The following is a 20647-nucleotide window of genomic DNA, read 5'->3' as shown; positions in this document are numbered from 1 at the left end:
ATACAATAAATAATGGAATGACCACTCAACCAGGCCACAGTTCAAGATATTTTTAAAATGAATATACTAATATAATTGTTCTATGGTCTTTTTTTCTAATGCACTACAAAAAATTTCATGATTTAGTTTTTATGTCTCAATCTCTACTTAATCTAATTTATTCTCATGCATTTCCCCATAACAAAAACTAGAATTTCAACAAGTAATTTAAATATAACAAAATGAATAGAGACTTGGAAGAAACCACTCTGCATGTTTTTCTTTAAAAATTATTTTTATATTGTAAAATTTGCATATTGTTCTAGAATTAATTTAAAAGATTAGTCAATTTTAGTCAAAATTATTTAGCTTATGAAATATGAAATAAAATGCTAATAATATTAAGTATGAAATAATATTAAGCATGAAATCAATACTATTAATTATGAAATTAATATGTTAATAATATTAGTATTAAGCATGAAATTAATATGCTAGTAATGATAACTCTATTTCTTAAGATTACTTCAAAAAGTTCATGAAAAGAATGGAATTATAAGTGTGAGTTTATAGGCCTAGGCATTTAGCCTAGTGGTTAAGATGCCTAGTTCCATATCTGTGTACATGGATTTAAATCTGGGCTCTGGCTCCTGACCTTAGCTTCTTGTAAATGCACACCTTGGGAGCCAGTGGTGATGATTAAAGTAACTGGGTTCCTGTCATCCATGTAGGAAATCAAGATGGAGTTTCCAGATCTCAGCTTTGACCTTATCCAAACCTGGCCATTATAGGCATTTGAAAATTGAACAAGAACATGAGAGCTTATTCTTTCTCTCTCAAGTAAATAAATATAATTTTTAGAAGTTACTTAAGCATGTTTTTAAAAAAATCATGTACTTTTTTTATAAAATGCATTTCACATGTATTATGAAAAAAGAATCACCCCCAAATGTTTTGCACCAAAATAAACTCATACTTAAATTCTGCTTTTCCATGAGGTTTTTGAACCACCATCATAACATTTCAACATACTGATTTTTAGTTTTTAGTTCTAAAATTTAAACTTATTGATTATGTACACATATACACGAATTATACATGTGCACATGTGTAACATGTATATTTGTATAGTGTTACATTTATGAAATATATAAATTGTCATTTTAGTTTATCAACTCTAAACCATAAAATATATTCAATGTAGTTCTAAAACTTACTACCTGGATACGCATATATATATATATATACAAATTATATATATATATATACACAAAATATATGTGCAATATGTATGTATGTATAGAATTATAGTTATAAAAAGAAATAAAAATAATTTATATTTTATGTATAAGTATGTATTATTGATTAATATTTCAAGAGTGCTTTGATGTTTTCTGATGCATATCATAATTTCTTCCCCATAGATTAGCTGTACTTTCACCTTTATCTGTACAGCATCCGATCTTGATGAAAATTCACGGACTCAACACTCTCCTCTTGCAGTCATTATTCCTCTACCAGCTAAGCTTTTTCTTTATTCTCTGAGTTAGATTTATATTTTCCATTGCATGTTGAGAGCTTTACATAAATATTTTCCAGAGTAAAAAATCCCAGACAAGAGATACAGACTAGGCATAATTGATGTTTCCAGTTATAAATTCAGAATTTTTATAGCTGACTATATGAGGATGGATATTCAGAAGGTTGGTATAGAAATGATCACTTCAATGTTGGATCTATAAATAACTGTAAGAGTGGTGTCAACATTACATGAGTAAATGAAATATAAAAATAAGCACATGTATCAAGAAAATACACATTATGTTTGAAAATTAACTATACAGTTAAATTCATTGTTTTACAAGAAGGAAGCTGAAATAAGCAAAATTAACTATTTGTACTTTACTGTATAGTAGGAAGTCATGAAATTGCTATTCAGTGTTTATTGTATTCCTTCAGAAGAACCCTATATCAAAAATGTTTTCCATAAAATATTTAATTGGAAAATGTATGCCTCATACATGTCAATGTGCTTGATTATTTCCAAATCCACTGGGATGTAGATACTCATATGTTGTAGTCTTGCATTAATTTATTGTATTCCAGATTAAATTGCAAGTGCCTTGAATGAAAAACAGAAAATGTAGAAATGAGTTATGGAAAATGTAGAAATGAATTATGGCTAGAATTGGGGTGTAGAATTATATGTAAATAAGTACATTTTCATAACATATGACAATTTTATCAGGAATATATTTAATTAGTTTTTAAATTTTATTTATTTATTGTATTTGAAAAGCAGAGACAATAGAGAAATGGGCAGAGATTTCCCATATGTTGATTCACTTCCCTGTGAATTAAATTCAGGTCTACCATGTGCATGGCAGAGATCCCAGTACTTGAGCCATCACTTTTTGTCTCCTAGAGTGTACTATAGTAGGAAGCTGGAGTTGAGAGCAAAGCGAGGACTCAAACCAAGGAATTAAAATATGGGATGCATGAGTTCAAGCAGTGCCTTAATTAAATGCACAAATTAAATTAATTTTTTCTTATGTCCAGTTTGTTTGAGCCAGTATCTCATATATATATATATATGCATATATATACATACATATATTCATATATAATAGTTTTAACATTATTTTTGGAACACAAGAACAATTTTAAGTATAAAAATCTTTCAAATTGTTTTTATTTAATTATTTTAAATCAACCTGACTATAGGTTGAACATTTGAATCATGTGCCCAATTTATGAGTTTAGTATTTTCAGGAATTTTAGTACTAGTTTAATTGATTTAATGACAACTCTATGTTACTTTAATTAATTATATTTCATTTGGTTTCTGTATTTTATTTAAGGATTTCTTTAATTGCTTATCAGAATTTATCACAAAATTGCCAATCCTAATGGCAAAAATCAGAATATATGTTACCATTTGCAAGGCAAGAGGGATATTTGTAGCACTGTAATAAACTATGAACCCATTTGCTGTAGTATGAACATTTTTGTCTCTTCCAAATTTTCTGGGTGGAAAACACTATCCTCAAAGCAACAGTGTTGGGAGGTGGCATTAAGTGAAAATATCAGGAAAGATCTGCCCTCAAGAATGGATTAAAGCCAGTATAGAAACAGTTGGCAAGAGTGACTTTTCTTTGTCTTCTTCAGTGTAAAGTCGTGGGTTTCTTTTCCTCTGCAGGATGCTGTGTTCAATACATTGTCTTAGAGGAAAATGTCTAGGTGATGTGGAAATGACTAGTAGGCAATGAAAAGTCTGCTTATAATTTATTATTATTAATATACAAAATGTAAATTACAGAGAGATTTGTGGTTTATACCCTCATTTTAATGGTTAATATTAAAATTTCTGCAATGTCAAGTGATGTCAGCATATTTTGTACTGAAACTTAAAGCCACCGTTACATACTCCTGCATGATTTTTAGGATAGGTAAAATTACAAGAAAAAAATAAAAAGATATGTAGTAACAGAAACTTTCTTTCATTGTTGGTGGAAATACCAATTGATCCAGGTATTTTAGAAAAATTTGCTACTTTCTGCAATATTAAAATCACTTTATAAGTTATTAGTTAAGCTACTATGGATTTTCCCAATTTATTCATATATTTCATATCTGCAAACTTTCTCACTTGAGAAAATGTTTTGTAATCTCAAAACAAATATTCACAATACTTTCAAGGTCATTCATAGACGTGAACTCAGTGGTGTAATTTTGAGTAACCCAATAAACAACTTGGAAGCTTTGGCAGAAAGGTGATGCTAACTTTTTGTTTCAACTCTCAGATGTATATACATATTTTTTTTTTCTGGTCTGTTTAGTGCCTCCTTTTTGTATTTTTGTGCTTATTGTTGATTTCAGTGTTTAAAATGATCCCAAGTACAAAGCTAATCTGCTATGTTCCTGTGCAAAAGAGAGCTGTTATGTGCCTTCTATAAAGAAATATGTATGTGTTAGGTTTGCTTCATTCAGGCATGAGCTATGATGCTGTGGCTATCACAGTTAAGTAATCCAATGTATATGCAAGGAGACTTCAAAAATTTCATGGGAAATCTTCATTAATTTTTAATTTCATTTCTAATAACTATTTGAAGTTCTCCTGTATTTCTATCTATAAACATAAACACACATTTAAAAATGTTAGATATTGATAAGTTGATGAAGATTTTGTGAGCAAAGGTTCACAGTTCACACAAATTTGTAGGAAACTTATCTGTATTGCTCCTGGGACTATCTACAAATTCAATATTCATTCACAATGACTTTATCCCATGTATAGCAACCAACTAGAATGGGATATATATTGCACTATAGCAAAATACTTCAAAGATACCTTGGAAAATGGAATAATAATAATTTGGGATTTATGTATTTTTGTAATATACATAATATACATAATATACATTTTCGTTAGTTTTTTTAAACCACTTATATAGGGTACATGATGCTAAATGTTTGTCAAAGGCCATAGAAATTTCATTACAGAGAAAATAGTAATGTATGCACAGTTCAACAATTTGACCAATAAGTAGAAGGATTTCTGAGTGGAATTCAGGGTGTACAACAGAATCTAACTATATGACAAACACATTACATATCCACATCGAAGAGGATGAAGGTGGGGTTAACACTGTGGCATAGGAGGTTAAGCCTCTGCCTGTGGTGCTGGCATGCCATATGGGTGCTGGTTCAAGTCCTAGATGCTCCATTTCCAATCCAGCTCACTGCTGAGGATGGCCTGGGAAAGCAGTGAAACATAGCTCAAGTGTTTGGGCCACTGCACCCACTTGGGAGACCTGGAAGAAGCTCCTGGCACCTGGCTTTAGATTGGCCTACCTCTGGCCATTGTAGTCATTTAGGGTGTAAACTTGCAGATGAGAGATCTCTCTCTCTCTCTCATTCTCCCTCTGTCTGTTAACTCTACCACTCAAATAAATAAATAAATCTTAAAAAAAAAAAAGAAGATGAAGGAAATGGGTGATGAGCTAAATAACTTAGGAGTTACTTTCATGAAAATTATTTATTTTGGTTAGGACTAGAGCCTTAAGGAATCACACATAAAAATTGTTTTGTAGTTGGCCAAGTCTTTTCTTATAGGAGCTAATCACATGTAACCAACAGTAGAAGATATATACAGAGGATGGGGCTCAAGAATAGCTGCAAAGAATCTCAAATGGTCTGCTCCCTCGAACTTGTTTTTCAGAGGATATTCCATGAACTGCAATATTGTACACAGAGGGGCCAGGCAACCAAAAATGTGAAAGCTTGATGAACCAGCCTTAGATTTTTGAGTGCATAATACATGAAGATGCATTTTACTTGAGAGTGGAGGACTCTCTTCTTCCGCCTTTCTGCATCATAAATATTTCTCTAAATCTTGTTACAAAAACCCTGGCCAACTGCTTCTTGAAAAGGCAATTTCCTTAGGAAACTGCCTTTCCACTGTCTTCTTTACCTACCAACATTTTTTTTAAAGATTTTACTTATTTATTCAAAAGAGAGTTACACAGAGAGAAGAGAGGCAGAGAGAGAGAGAGATCTTCCATCCATTGGTTCACTCCCAGTTGGAGCTGCACCGATCCGAAGCCAGGAGCCAGGTATTTCCTCCAGGTCTTCCACGTGGGTGCAGGGGCCCAAGGATCTGGGCCATCTTCCACTGCTTTCCCAGGCCACAGCAGAGAGCTGGTTCAGAAGAGGAGCAACCGGGACTAGAACCAGTGCCCATATGGGATGCTGGCGCTTCAGGCCAGGGCATTAACCTGCTGCACTGGTCCCTACTTACCAACACTTAAGTAAAACTTTCCTTTGAGCAACTCCCACTTAAAGGTTGATTATTTAGGCTGGCACCGTGGCTCCCTAGGCTAATGCTCCGCCTGTGGTGCTGGCACCCTGAGTTTTAGTCCCTGTTGGGGTGCCAGATTCTGTCCCGGTTGCTCCTCTTCCAGTCCAGCTCTCTGCTGTGGCCCGGGAAGGCATTGGAGGATGGCCCAAGTGCTTGGGCTCTGCACCCGCATGGGAGACCAGGAGGAAGCACCTGGCTCTTGGCTTTGGATTAGCGCAGTGTGCAGGACATAGTGGCCATTTGGGAGTGAACCAACAGAAGGAAGACGTTTCTCTCTCTCTCTCTCTCTCTAACTCTTCCTGTCCAAAAAAAAAAAAAAAAGGTTGATTATTTGATGACATCCTAAGTGAATGAATATTTTATGTCTGCTAACAAAGTTGATGAGCCCAGATGGGACTTCTCCTCACATAGGTAGAATGAAACAATTCAGCAGTGGTAGCTCAATCCAGGGCCTATTCACTATAACAAGTGTTTGCTCTATTGCACATTGGGGTAACTGGAAACCAGGGCTCAAGTGATTGGGGGTGGCAGGTAATACAGGGCTTTCTTGTTCTGGCGGACCAGTCATTCTGTGCTAGAAGAATTCAAGGATTTGCTTTGTTTCTGGGAGTTCTGAGTTGTTGTAGAGATGCAATAGGTAACATGACCACCTATGCCCCATTTTGTCCAGCATCTCATGGAATTAAGAAGTAAGCAACCTGAAACCTTTGTTGTAATAAGTGTCTAAATGTTGCTAAAAGTGAACGCCAAGACAAGATGCAAGGTCTCAGGAAATAGGCTAATCCTCCACCTGCAGCGCCGGCACACCGGATTCTTGTCCCTGCTGGGGTGCCGGATTCTGTCCCGGTTGCCCCTCTTCCAGGCCAGCTCTCTGCTGTGGCCCGGGAGTGCAGTGGAGGATGGCCCAAGTGTTTGGGCCCCTGCACCTGCATGGGAGACCAGGAGAAGCACCTGGCTCCTGCCTTCGGATCAGCACCGTGCGCTGGCCGCGGTGGCCATTGGAGGGTGAACCAGAGGAAAAGGAAGACCTTTCTCTCTGTCTCTCTCTCTCACTGTCCACTCTGCCTGTCAGAAAAAAAAAAAAAAAGAACTAGAAAGGTATAGCCTTTCCAAGTCGCTGGACTAGGTGTTAGGCTTTTCTCTGTGAGATTGAGGATTGCATAATAACTGATTAAAGAAATCCCCAATCCAGTTACGTTTCACTCTGTAATATTGAGGATAATGAAAGAAGTGTGTGAAATCTCTGGGAAAAGTTTCTGGGTTCCTTAGCCCTGTCCTTTCCTGTTTTGTGGGAGTAATATCATTCAGGTTTAGAGTACTCAGGAATTCTGTGTTTTAGAACTGATACAACTCATGCTGCCTGCCATTTCTTTCTGGTAATAGGTCTGTAATTTTGTTCTTTATCCAGACCATCCTTAATAGTTTGCAAACTCTGTCAGTTTTCAATGTCTGCCTGGTTGGGAGGAAGACTTTGTTTCTACCACGTATAATGGAACACTGTTAGTCAGCTCTGAAACCTTCCTCTGTGGGCTAGAATACTGCCTCTTGGTATCAGGTCTGTTTTTCTACATGTCCCAGCAAAAAGAGAAAAATTGAATGAGAAATAAAGTTTAGTCCCCCTGAAAGTCTTGGAATAATTTTAAGAAGAATATCTGGGGAAAGGACCTACAGCAATCTGCACTCTATTTCCCAAAGTCTACAGAGGCCTTCTGACATTGAGAGTTCACTGATGGGCACCATATCTATCCATTTATTTTGTCACAACCCAGCATGGTACCAGCTCTTAACCTGGGGAAGGGATATTCCCTCTTCATCAGATTCTAGAGGGTGAAGGAGCATTGATTAATGTGCACATGCCATCCACCATTGCTGGCTTGTATAATTGGAAGATTCATGGAGACAACCCTGAAGAATTCTTGTCACTCATACAGGCTACTATGTTGGCCGGTGCCGCAGCTCACTAGGCTAATCCTCCGCCTGTGGCACAGGCACACCGGGTTCTAGTCCCGGTTGGGACGCCGGATTCTGTCCTGGTTGCCCCTCTTCCAGGCCAGCTCTCTGCTGTGGCCCAGGAGTGCAGTGGAGGATGGCCCAAGTGCTTGGGCCCTGCACCCTATGGGAGACCAGGAGGAAGCACCTGGCTCCTGGCTTTGGATCAGCACCATGCGCCGGCCGCAGTGGCCATTGCGGGGTGAACCAATGGAAAAGGAAGACAAGACCTTTCTCTCTGTCTCTCTCACTGTCCACTCTGCATGTCCAAAAAAAAAAAAAAAAAGGGCTACTATGTTTTCAACTGGGATCCCTACCTGATCATATATTCAGACCTAGTGACCAATGGAGAAAAAGTCAGCTGAACAAGCAAAGGCCAGGAGAAGGCTGACAAGAACATACCAATCAACCTTATAATCAGGTGAAGGCACTGACTAGGAATCAGTTATAATGATGGCCTCAAGTTGAGACCTTACTATACAACTATACGAAAAGACACAAGGAGATAGGGCATTGTAGAAATATGTGTCACAAGGCCTGTAAGAAATACACAGGTATTTCAAAAGTTGGATAAACTAAGAGAGACACAGCAGAAATTAGAAGAAATTCCTCTGTCTTCCCAGAGAGGCTAAGAGAATGTTTCAGGCAGTGTAATTCTTCAGACTCTGAAAACCAGGGAAGTCAAGCAGTTCTAAACACCTTCTTTATATCTAAGAGTGCTCTGTGTATAGAGTATGCTTCAGAAATTGGCTATCAGTCCTGAGAGATCAATCTTTCTCAATTACTAGAGATTACCTTCAAGATTTTCAACAACTGAGAAGTAGCAGAAGAGGAGAAGGACGATGGAGTGCTTTACAGGCAGGCAGCTTGGGGCTGGTGCTGTGGCAAAGTAGGATAGGCTGCTGCCAACAGCATGGTGATTCCATGTGGGTGCCTGTTTGAATCCTAGCTGCTCCACTTCTGATCCAGCTATCTGATAATGTACTCGGGAAAGCAATGGAGGACGTCCTGAGTACTTGGGCCCCTGCACCCATATGGGAAACCTGGGTAAAGCTGATGGCTCTTGGCTTTGGCCTGGCCCAGCCCTGGGTGTTGTAACCATTTGTGGAGTGAACCAGCAATTGGAAGATTAATCTCTCTTTCTGTCTTGCCCTCTCTCTCTGTAACTTCCCTTTACAATAAATAAGTAAACTTTAAAAAAATAATAAAGGTAGGCAGCTTTATTGGCCATTGCTCTCCAGTCTTTTCCAGGTAACCTGGAAAAGTAAGTGAAGCCATCATGGTTGAGTACCTCTTGTCCCAGTGTGAGATTAGCAATCTGCAAAATTAGGGCATGACCAATGTGCATGCTGCCAGCTGGAGAAGTATTGGAAATGGGCATGTCCAGGCTTTCCTCAGAGAAGAGGGGAATAGGCAAGGACAATTCTTTCTGATTCCTCTGACACAATAAAGTGACCTGAAAATTAGAAAGGGGGAGAGGTGAGTTTCTGTACCATGAGAATTCTACCCCTATAACTTGGAAGGAACCGTAAATCTGTTCAGTAGGAAGTAGTAAAAGAATGGTCTTCTGCTTCCCTTTCAAGAACAAAGAGTGAAATGTATCAGTGGGAATTTTGTTACCAAGATTTTAGGATTCAAAGAACAGGGCACAGAAACAATGGCGAAGAAGCAGAAATGTCTATCACTTAAGCTCGTTTTTCATAAACTTCTTCAGGAAAGGTTACCTGGCAGCATTGTACCCACAGAGTGACATGACCAGCACAAACAAGGAAAGGTGCAAGAATCCAGTTAGAGTTTTAGCCATGCATACCATGTATGGTGGTTTGCATACATGACGCTTCCTGGACCCGCCCCTAACCATTGTGATAAAAGCTCTGGCAAATTGTCTCTTGTAGATGCAGCCTTTTAAGAGAATTATAGCTTTCCAGTGTCGCTTTAACTTTCTACAAGTAAATACATCTTTCCTTAAGCAACTCCCATTGTTACAGAGAGGAAACCAAAAAAAACAATCCACACTTGCAGGAGGAAAGGTACACAGTTTATTCATGCAAGCGGGCTTGAGTGAACTTGCATCCCCAAGAGTCAAAACCTGACCCTTTGTCTGTCTCTACTTTTCTAACTTAAGCCAGCAAGTCATAGTTACAAGGCAGTTTTAGGAGGCATACAAGTATAGCACCAAGGAAGTCAAAATTACAAGGCAGTTTCAGGAGGCACTCAACTATCTTAGGCATACAGCTGGGTTTTGGGTGTGGTAGCAGGCTAGAAGGGTTGCTGAAGTCAGCAGTGGCCTCTCCAGACCCAGAGGGCCACCGTGGTAGTGGAGGAGGGAGTTCTTGAGTTTAGGGTCTGTAACACCTCCTGAATCTCATCATTTGCCAACACCCAAAACAGATCCCTTTGTATGCTAAAATGTCTGTATCCATACAAGTTGATTGACCAACTTACGTTTCTCTGTTTTAGGGACTGATTACTGGCAGGTAAGGGGAAGAAGGGAGGCCACCACAATCCCTGTGGACTAGATTATATTCAAATATTTGCTGTGTTTGTCTTTTTACACTTTTTTTAAAGTTAAGATATGATATTCTTTCCTGTTTAACATGTGCATGACATTTCTTCTATGGAAATGGGAGGTATGTGGCACTTTAAAAATATTTTTATTTATAAAAAAGGAACAGATTTCATGTACTTCATAGATACAATCTTATGATACCCATACTTCCCTTCTTTACTACCTCAGTCACCCCTCCTTCTCTCTTTCTTTGTCATCTCTACTCCAGTGCATTGTCTGGGCACTTTTGTCCAAAATCATTTGGCTGTATGTATATCAATTAAATTCTGGTATCCTTAGTCTGTTCCATTGATCTATGTAACTATTTTAACACCAGTATCATGCTGTTTTAATTACTATAGCTGTGTAGTATTCCCTGAAGTCCAGTATTGTGAGACCTATGGGAAATAGTGTTACCTCTTCTCTCAAGAGGTGGACATGGATTCAGGATGTGCAGCAAAAGTGAAACTATATTATCAATCTTACAAGATCAGGCATTTGATCAGCAGGTGCATCAAAAACATTACAGCAAGCAATTTATGTCCTAGCATGCAGGTCCTTCCATGGTTCCTCATTGACTGAATACTATGGGGTGTACAATCTTCCTAGATACCTTTAAGTTACAAAGGTGACTCTTCCTTTTTTTTTTTTTTTTTTTTTTTTTTTTTTTTTTTTTACAGGCAGAGTGGACAGTGAGAGAGAAAGACAGAGAGAAAGGTCTTCCTTTGCCGTTGGTTCACCCTCCAATGGCCGCCGCCGTTGCGCTGTGGCCGGCGCTGATCCGATGGCAGGAGCCAGGAGCCAGGTGCTTTTCCTGGTCTCCCATGGGGTGCAGGGCCCAAGCACCTGGGCCATCCTCCACTGCACTCCCTGGCCACAGCAGAGAGCTGGCCTGGAAGAGGGGCAACCGGGACAGAATCCGGCACCCCAACCGGGACTAGAACCCGGTGTGCCGGCGCCGCTAGGCAGAGGATTAGCCTAGTGAGCCGTGGCGCCGGCCTCTTCCTTCTTTCTTGGTATTTTAATATTCTCTTATAAGTTGACTACTCCATAACCCTGTTTGCCTAGTGAGTTTTGCTATGTCTACAAGTCAGCTAACAATAATTTTCCAGTCTGTGTTGGAAATGCACCACCAGACATTTTCTTACATTTCCAAATAGATTTTTTTCCCCTAAGGATCACTTTGGCAATTCTGGGACTTTTGTGATTCCATGTGAATTTCAATTGTTCTTTTCAATTCTATAAAGATGCCATCAGTGTTTTGAGAGATTTCATTGAATCTGTAGATTGTTGTAAGTAGTATAGACTTTTTTCTTTTTTTGACAGGCAGAGTGGACAGTGAGAGAGAGACAGAGGGAAAGGTCTTCCTTTGCCGTTGGTTCACCCTCCAATGGCCGCCGCAGCTGGTGTGCTGCGGCCGGTGCACCGCGCTGATCCAATGGCAGGAGCCAGGTGCTTATCCTGGTCTCCCATGGGGTGCAGGGCCCAAGTACTTGGGCCATCCTCCACTGCACTCCCTGGCCACAGCAGAGAGCTGGCCTGGAAGAGGGGCAACCGGGACAGAATCCAGTGCCCCGACCGGGACTAGAACCTGGTGTGCTGGCGCCGCAAGGCAGAGGATTAGCCTAGTGAGCCACGGCGCCAGCTGGTAGTATAGACTTTTTACTGATAATAATTCTTTCAATCCACAAAAAATGAATATATTTCATTTTTTTGTCCTTGATCATTTCTTTCAGCAATGCTTTATAATTTGCATTGCACAGGCATTTCGCTTCTTTCATTAAGTTTAATTCATGAATGTTTTAATTTTTTTTTTTTTTAGCTATTGTGAATAGGATGTGTTTCTCAACTTTTCTTGTAGTGAGCTCAACATTAGAAAATAAAAAAAACTATCACTTCATGGATATTCATTTTTTAAACTGCAATTGGTTTATCAGTTCTAACAGATTTTTGGTAGAGTGTTTAAGTTTTTCTATGTTACAACTTGATGTCATCAGAAACATGGATATTTTCACTTCTTTTCCCCTGTTTCAGTGCCATTAATTTCTCTGACATTCTTAATTGTTCTTCCTAAAACTTCCATTACTGTAATGAATAAGAGTGGCAACAGAGGACATTCCTGTCTTAGTCAAGACCTGAGGAGAAATGCTTTCAACTTTTCTCCATTCAGTGTGATACTGACTTTTCATTTGTGATATATAGCCTTTATGATTGGGAGGAATGTTCTTTCCATATCTAATTTATGGAATTTCTTTTTCTATTTCTCATCATTTTACTGTGTATTAAGAAAAAGGCCCCAAAAGATGGCTTTATTCAGCCCTGCTGACAAGAGGCAACTTGTCTATTTAGGGAAAAATTAATTTGCACAAGGTCAAATGTCTATTGTAGGTATTAGTAGTTAAATGTCATTCTTGAGATAGGAGTCATGAGTGGGAAACAGATTTGGTCCATGAATATTAAAAAAAATAAATGCAGTAAGAGGAATGCCAGACAAGACCTGGCTGAAGCTCTGTGGCAGTTCTTGTTTTCTCAAGACATAGGTTAGGTATGTCCACATCAAAATGACCAACCAGTGAGTATACTTTGGGAGACATCATCAGGGAGTAACTTCTGAAGCAATCTGCCTTTTTATCCTAAGCACCACTGTGTTTGGAATTTCATAAGAATTAAAACTTTTAGATGAAGAATTGCCCAAATTTTACTTCTTCTTTTCTGTTTATTCAAGAATTATTGATTGAACATTAATGACATTTCAATATAGTGCCAGGTACAGCAATAAAAGAAAACAGCTGTCTTAGCTATTAAGTTGATCACTGTCTAGCAAAGGAGACACTAAACTAATAATGACAGTAATAGCTAAACTTTATCATGGGCCAAATACTATGCAAAACAATTAGGTAATATCTCCCCTAATTCTCATAACAAACATAAATTACAAGCAAATTTAAACACCATTTTCCATGTATTAACTGAATGCTAAAAGGGTAGACGATATTTCAGGAAAATTAACCTAGAGTAGGAATAGGAGTAGAAGTGAAGAAGATAATAATCATTTAAGAGGATTTCTTATAACATTACCAGTTGCTAATGCTTATAGTAAGAATTTGTTTGCAGGGACAGTGCTGTGGCATAGCTGGTAAAGCCAATGCCTGTGGTGCTGGCATCCTATATGGGCACTGGTTCAAGACCCGGCTGCTCCACTTCCATTCCAGCTCTCTGGCTTTGGCCTGGGAAAGCAGTGAAAGAAGGCCCAAGTCCTTGGGCCCATGCACGCATGTGGGTGACCTAGAGGAGGCTCCTGGCTCCTGGCTTCCAATTGGCACAACTCCAGCCATTGCGGCCAAATGGGGAATGAACCAGCAGATGGAAAAACTCTCTCTCTCTAACTCTCTCTGCCTCTCCTTCTCTTTGTGTAACTCTAACTTTCAAATAAATAAATAAATCTTTAAAAAAAGAATTTGTTTGCAATTTCTTCTCAGCAACTATCTTTTTTTGAAAATGATTTTTAAAATTAATTTTTTAAAAAATTCTTTATTTGAAAGGCAGAGTTACAGAGAAGTGGAAGCAAAGTGAGAGAGAGGGAGTAGACTTCCATTCACTGGTTCACTCCCCAATGGCTGCCATGGCTGGAGCTGGGACAATATGAAGCCAGGAGCCAGAATCTTCTTTCAGGTCTTCCTTGTGATTGCAGGGGCCCAAGCACTTGGGACCATCTTATATTACTTTCCCAGGCCACAGCAGAGCCCCATGATTTTTAAATTTAATGTATATAAAGCTCATTCATTTCATTTATTTTTAACTAATATCTACTTTCAGTTACCTTTATACACATAACTTTTTTTTAACTTTTATTTAATGAATATAAATTTCCAAAGTACAGCTTATGGATTACAATGGCTTACCCCTCATCACGTCCCTCCCACCCGCAACCCTCCCCTTTCCCACTCCCTCTCCCCTTCCATTCACATCAAGATTCATTTTCGATTCTCTTTATATACAGAAGATCAGTTTAGCATACATTAAGTAAGGATTTCAACAGTTTGCTCCCACACAGAAACATAAAGTGAAAAACACTGTTTGAGTACTAGTTATAGCATTAAATCTCAATGTACGCACACTAAGGACAGAGATCCTGCATGAGGAGTAAGTACACAATGACTTCTGTTGTTGACTTAACAAATTGAGTTTTCCAAATATACACATTACCACACCATCAAATTATTAGAGAACATTGGAGAAACCCTGTAAGATATTGGCACTGCCAAAGACTTCTTGGAAAAGACCCTGGAGGCACAGGCAGTCAAAGCCAAAATTAACATTTGGGATTGCATCAAATTGAGAAATTTCTGTAAATACAAAAGAAACAGTCTGGAAAGTGAAGAGGCAACCAACAGAATGGGAAAATATATTTGCAAACTGTGCAATAGACAAAGGTTTAATAACCAGAATCTACAAAGATATCAAGAAACTCCAGAACAACAAAACAACCCACTTAAAAGATGGGCCAAGGACCTTAACAGACATTTTTCAAAAGAGGAAATCCAAATGGCCAACAGACAGATGAAAAAATGTTCAAGATCACTAGCCATCAGGGAAATGCAAATCAAAACCACAATGAGGTTTCACCTCACCCCGGTTAGAATGACTCACATACAGAAAACTACCAGCAACAGATACTGGCGAGGATGTGGGGAAAAAGGGACACTAACCCACTGTTGGTGGAAATGCAAACTGGTAAAGCCACTAAGGAAGTCAGTTTGGAGATTGCTCAGAAACCTGAATATAACCCTACCATACAACCCAGCCATCCCACTCCTTGGAAATTATACAAAGGAGATTAAATTGGCAAATAAAAAAGCTGTCTACACCTCAATGTTTATTGCAGCTCAATTCACAGTAGCAAGATATGGAATCAACCTAAATGCTCATCAACAGTAGCCTGGATAAAGAAATTATGGGACATGTACTCTACAGATTACTACACAGCAGTCAAAAACAATGAAATCTGGTCATTTGCAACAAAATGGAGGAATCTGGAAAACATCATGCTGAGTGAAATAAGCCAGTCCCAAAAGGAGAAATATCATATGTTCTCCCTGATCCATGACAACTAACTGAGCATCTAAAAGGAAACCTGTTGAAGTGAAATGGACACTATGAGAAACAATGACTTGATCAATCCTTGGCCCGACTGTTGAGGAACAACTTATTATTTTATTCCTTTTAGTATTTTTTTTGTTCTACTAATACCATTGGTTGAACTCTTTAATTAACACAGGATTATTCTTAGGTGTTTAAATTTAATTGAAAATTGATTCCTATTGAATGTGGGAGTGGGAGTAAGAGAGGGAGGAGATGTACAGTTCAGCACATGCTCACTAGGACTGACTTCTAATGGTAGAGCTAGAAACGTGCCAGGGGATTCCAATTCAATCCCATCAAGGTTGCCTATACCAATGCCATCTCACTAGTCCAAGTGATCAGTTCCAGTACATAATTGATCATAATGATAGGATTAAGAGTCAAAGGGATCAATCACATAAACAAGACTAGTGTCTACAAATTCTAACTGATAGAATTAAAGAGGAGAGAGCAATCCAACCGGAAAGTGGAATACACAGCACACTCATAGAATGGCAGATGTCCTAAACAGCTCTCCAGCCTCAGAATCAGCCCTAAGGAATTCGGATCTGGCTAAAAAGCCTATGAAGGTATTTCAGCTATGGAAAGCCAAGATACTCTGTCAAAAAAAAAAAAAATGACCTAGATGAAAGATCTCTGTGAGTGAGATCCCAGAATTAGTTGTTTGTCAATGTGGTTTTGATTTGCATTTTCTTGATTGTTAGTGATCCTAAGCATTTTTCAGTTGGCTGTTGGCCATTTGGAATTCCTCTTTTGAAAACTGCCTGTTCAATTCTTTTTTCCATTTGTTTCCTAGAATCTCTGTTGTGTTGTCAAGCTTCTTGAGCTTTTTTTAGATTCTGAACATTAATCCTCTTTCAGTTGCATAGTTTGCAAATACTTTCTCCCATTCTCCCATTCTGTCAGTTGCCCCTTTACTTTTTGAGTGTTTCTTTTGCAGTGCAGAAGCTTCTCAATTTTATGTAATACCATTTGTCAATTTTGGCTTTGATTGCCTGTGCTTCTGGGGTCTTTTCCAAGAAATATTTGACTATGCCAATGTTTTTCATGGTTTCTCACATGTTCTCAAGTAATGTGATGGTACCTGGTCCTAGATTTATGTCTTTGATCCATTTTGAATGGACTTTTGTTTAAGGTGTAAGGTAGAGGGGTCTTGCTTCATACTTCTGCATGTGGAAATCCGGTTTTCCCAGCACCATATGTTGAAGAAACTCTCCTTGCTCCAGAGATTCATTTACCTCCTCTGTCAAAGATAATTTTGCTGTAGATTCATGGATTGATTTCTGGCATTTCTATTCTGTTCCTTTGGTCTACACATCTGTTTTTGTGTCAGTATCTGGCTGTTTTGATTATAACTTCTTTATAGTGTGTCTTGAAATCTGGTATTGTGATGCTTCCAGCTTTGTTTTTGTTGTATAATATTGCTTAGCTATTTGGGGTCTGCTGTGTTTCCATATTAATTTCAGCATCATTTTTTCTAATCTGAGAATCTATTTTGATTGCAATCTCATTGAAACTGTAAATTGTTTTTGGTACTGTGGACATTTTGGTGATATTTATTCTTCCATTCCATGAACATGGAATATTTTTCCACTGTTTTGAGTCTTCTTTATTTTTACTTTTAATGTTTTGTAATTTTCATTGTAGAGATCTTTGATATCCTTGGTTAAATTTATTCCAAGTATTTAATTTTTTATAGCTATTGTGAATGTGATTGATCTTAATAGTTCATTTTATCATTAAGAGATTTTGAATCTCATAAAATGCTTTCTCCACATGTATTGAGAGACACTTTTTTTGTTCTTCATTTTGTTGATGGATTTATGATGTTTATTGATTTTCATATTTGAATGACTCTAATATTTTGGGATAAAATCCATTGATTATGATGCATGATGTTTTTGATATGGTTTTGTTTTCAGTTTGCTAGTATGTTGCTGAGAATTTTTGAATTTATGTTTATCATGGATATTGTTCTGTATTTTTCTCTTTGTGTGTTTTTTTTTTTTTTTTTTTTTTTAGTTTTGGTATCAGCATTATGCTGACATCATAAAAAGAGTTTGGTAAGGTTTCATGCTATCAAGATTTTGGAATAATATGAAATTTATTGGAATTAGTTCCTCTTTAAATGTTTTCTAGAACTCAGTAGTAAAGCCATCAGGTCCTGGACTTTTCCTTGATGGAAGACTTTCAATTACTGCTTCAACATAATGGGTTGTTTTTTTCTGATAAGATTATCTGTATCCTCTTGATTTCATCCTTGTGTATTATACATATCCAGGAATTTATCCATTTCTTCAAAGTTTTTGAGTTTATTAGCATATAATTTTTAATACTGGTTTCTTATGATCCTTTGTGTTTCAATGGTGTTGGCTGTAATTTCTTCTTTTTCATTTCTAATTCTATTCATTTTTATGTTTTATTTTTTCTTTTGTTAGTCTGACTAAAGATGCATCCATTTTGTTTATCTTTTCAAAAATCAGCCTTCTATTGATTTTTAAATTTTTTTCAGTTTTAAATTCATTTGTTTCTGCTTTGATTCTCATTATTTCTTGCCTCCAACTGATTTTTGCTTTGGTTTGTTCTTGCTTTTTAAGTTTTTGAGATGCATTCATTATCAGATCTTTTATTTGAGACCTTTTTTTTTAATGTAAGCATTTAAAGGTATAAACTTTCCTCTTAATATTGCTTTGTTATATCCCACAGGATTTGATATGTTATGTTTTGTTTCCCATTTGTTTAAAGTAGGCTTTTGATTTCTTTTTTAATTTCTTCCATGAACCATTGATCATTCTGTGGCATGTTGTTTAAATTTCATGTATTTATGAATGTTCCATTGTTTTTCTTGTTGTTGATTTTTTGTTTTTGATTTTCTTCATTTGTGATCTGATAAGACATGTGGCATAACTTCAAATTTTTAAAATTAATGGAGCCTTGGCTTGTGGCCTAATATATGTTCTATCCTAGGAAATATTCCATGTACCAATGGGAAGAATGCATATTCTGTAGCAGTTGGGCGAAATGTTCTATAAATGTTGTTAGGTCCATTTGGTCCATAGTGTAGTTGAACTCTGATGTATTTCTATTGATTTTCTGTCTGAATGATCTGTCTTTTGTTGAGAACAGGATGTTGAAACTACCCACTATTTTTGTACTGGAGTCTATCTCTCCCTTTATGTTAACTAGTATTTGGTGTATTAATCTGGATATTCTTGTGTTGGGTACATATATATTTGTGATTGTTGTGTAATCTTGAATAATTTTTCAAAATATAATGTCCTTTTTTGCCACTTCTTATGGTTTATTATTTAAAGTATGTTTCATCTGATATGAAAATGTCTACTCCTGCTTTTTCTGGTTTCCATTTCCCTGGGTATATGTTTTTCCAGCCCTTCACTTTTAGTCTACATTTATCTTTGTTTATAAAATGAGGTTTTTTTTTAGGTAGTATATAGTGGGGTCTTGATTTTTTATCTATCCCCTTATCCAAACTAATTCTTTTGGCTGGAGAGTTTAATCCATTTACATTTAAGGTTAATGTTGATAGCTAAGAACCACCATCTCGCATTTTGTTAATTGAATATGGATTATCCCTGCTCTGTTAGTGAACTTCATAATGTCATGTGTTTTTATGATATGCAGTATGACTCCCTTCAGAACTTATTGTAAGGCAGGTCTGGAGATGGTGAATTTCCTGGTTTTTGGTATCTAGAAAATATCTTAATTTATCTTCATCTTAAAGGATAGTTCTGCTGGATATAATCTTGGTTGGAGGATTCTTTTGGTCTCTGTTTTTGTTTTCTATTAAGACCTTGGATATTTCACCCCAATGTTTTGCCTGTAAGGTTTCTGCTGAGAAGTATGATGATAGTCTAATTAGATTTCCTTATATATAACTTGATGCCTTTCTCTTACTGTCATTAGGATTCTCTCCTTGCCCTTAACTTTTGAGATTTTTGGTTTAATATGCCCAGTGGAGATATTTTCGTTTGAGTCTGTTTGGGATCCTTTGAGCTTCTTCTATTTGGATGTCCATGTCTCTTTCAAGACCAGGGAAATTTTAAAGTGTTCTTTCAGTTATCAGATTCTCAACATTTTTTCCTTCTCTTCTGCAGGAATAACTATAATATGTACATTTGGTCATTTAATAGTGTCCCACATTTTGTGTAGACTTTCGTGATTCTTTGTAATTCTTTTTTGTTGTTGTTTTTGTCTGATTGTGTTATTTCAAATGTCTGTCCTTGAGGTCAGAAATCCTTTCCTCCACTTGGTCTATTCTGTTGTTAAAACTTTTAATCATATTTTTTATTTCATTGATTGAAGCTTTCATCTCCAAATTTCTATTTGGTTCATCTTTTAGTCCTATTTCCCATGTAAGATTTTCATTAGTGGCATGCATTGATTTCCTCATTTCTTTAATCCTTCTGTATTCTCTTGCATTGTACTGAATTTCCTTACAACCATTATTTTGAATTCTGCTTCTTGCATTTCATAGGTTTCCTTTAATTTGAGATATAATTCTGGAGCCTATTTTCCTTATCAGGAAAACAAAAAGCACTTCATTCACCTATGCAGTCTTATGTCCACACACTCACAAATAGCCTGGTCTCTGTGGAATTTTCCCCCGCACTTCCTGGTATCTGCTCAGATTCCTTTTCTCCAGCCCCCAAGTGATGCTACCCTGCTTCATCATGTATCCTGTGTCCCTACATTGATGTCTATGTATTTGGTGTATTTGTTCCTTCTTGTGTGTGTGTGTGTGTGTGTGTGTGTGTGTATATATATATATAATAGGTTTTGTTGAAAAAGAGCTTGTGGTTTAGTTAGAATGAGGGTTTCACTTGATTTGTGGCTTTTACATTAGCTCTAGGTATGCCCAGGAGTGTAGTCTCTGAGTGATATCTTTTGTGTTAATCAGTGTTAATTGTGTCTGTTAGTATAGTGGTCTAGTCTGTTGCAGATAGTAGAGACACAAGTGAGGCTTTGAGGTGAATGTGGGTTTCCTGGGGTGTGTATCTTCAGTGTACAGAAATTTTGGTGTCAGTCACTCTGTGGATTGTGATAGCCAGGGCCCTGTTCTTGGTGCTGAGGGAAACAATGGTTACTATCTTATTGTCTCACTGCCAAGC

This window comes from Oryctolagus cuniculus, chromosome 4 (assembly GCF_051225735.1).
Source record: "Oryctolagus cuniculus isolate XC-2025 breed Fujian yellow rabbit chromosome 4, ASM5122573v1, whole genome shotgun sequence".
NCBI classification, from domain to species: Eukaryota; Metazoa; Chordata; class Mammalia; order Lagomorpha; family Leporidae; genus Oryctolagus; species Oryctolagus cuniculus.
Note: the sequence above shows the minus strand (reverse complement) of the source record.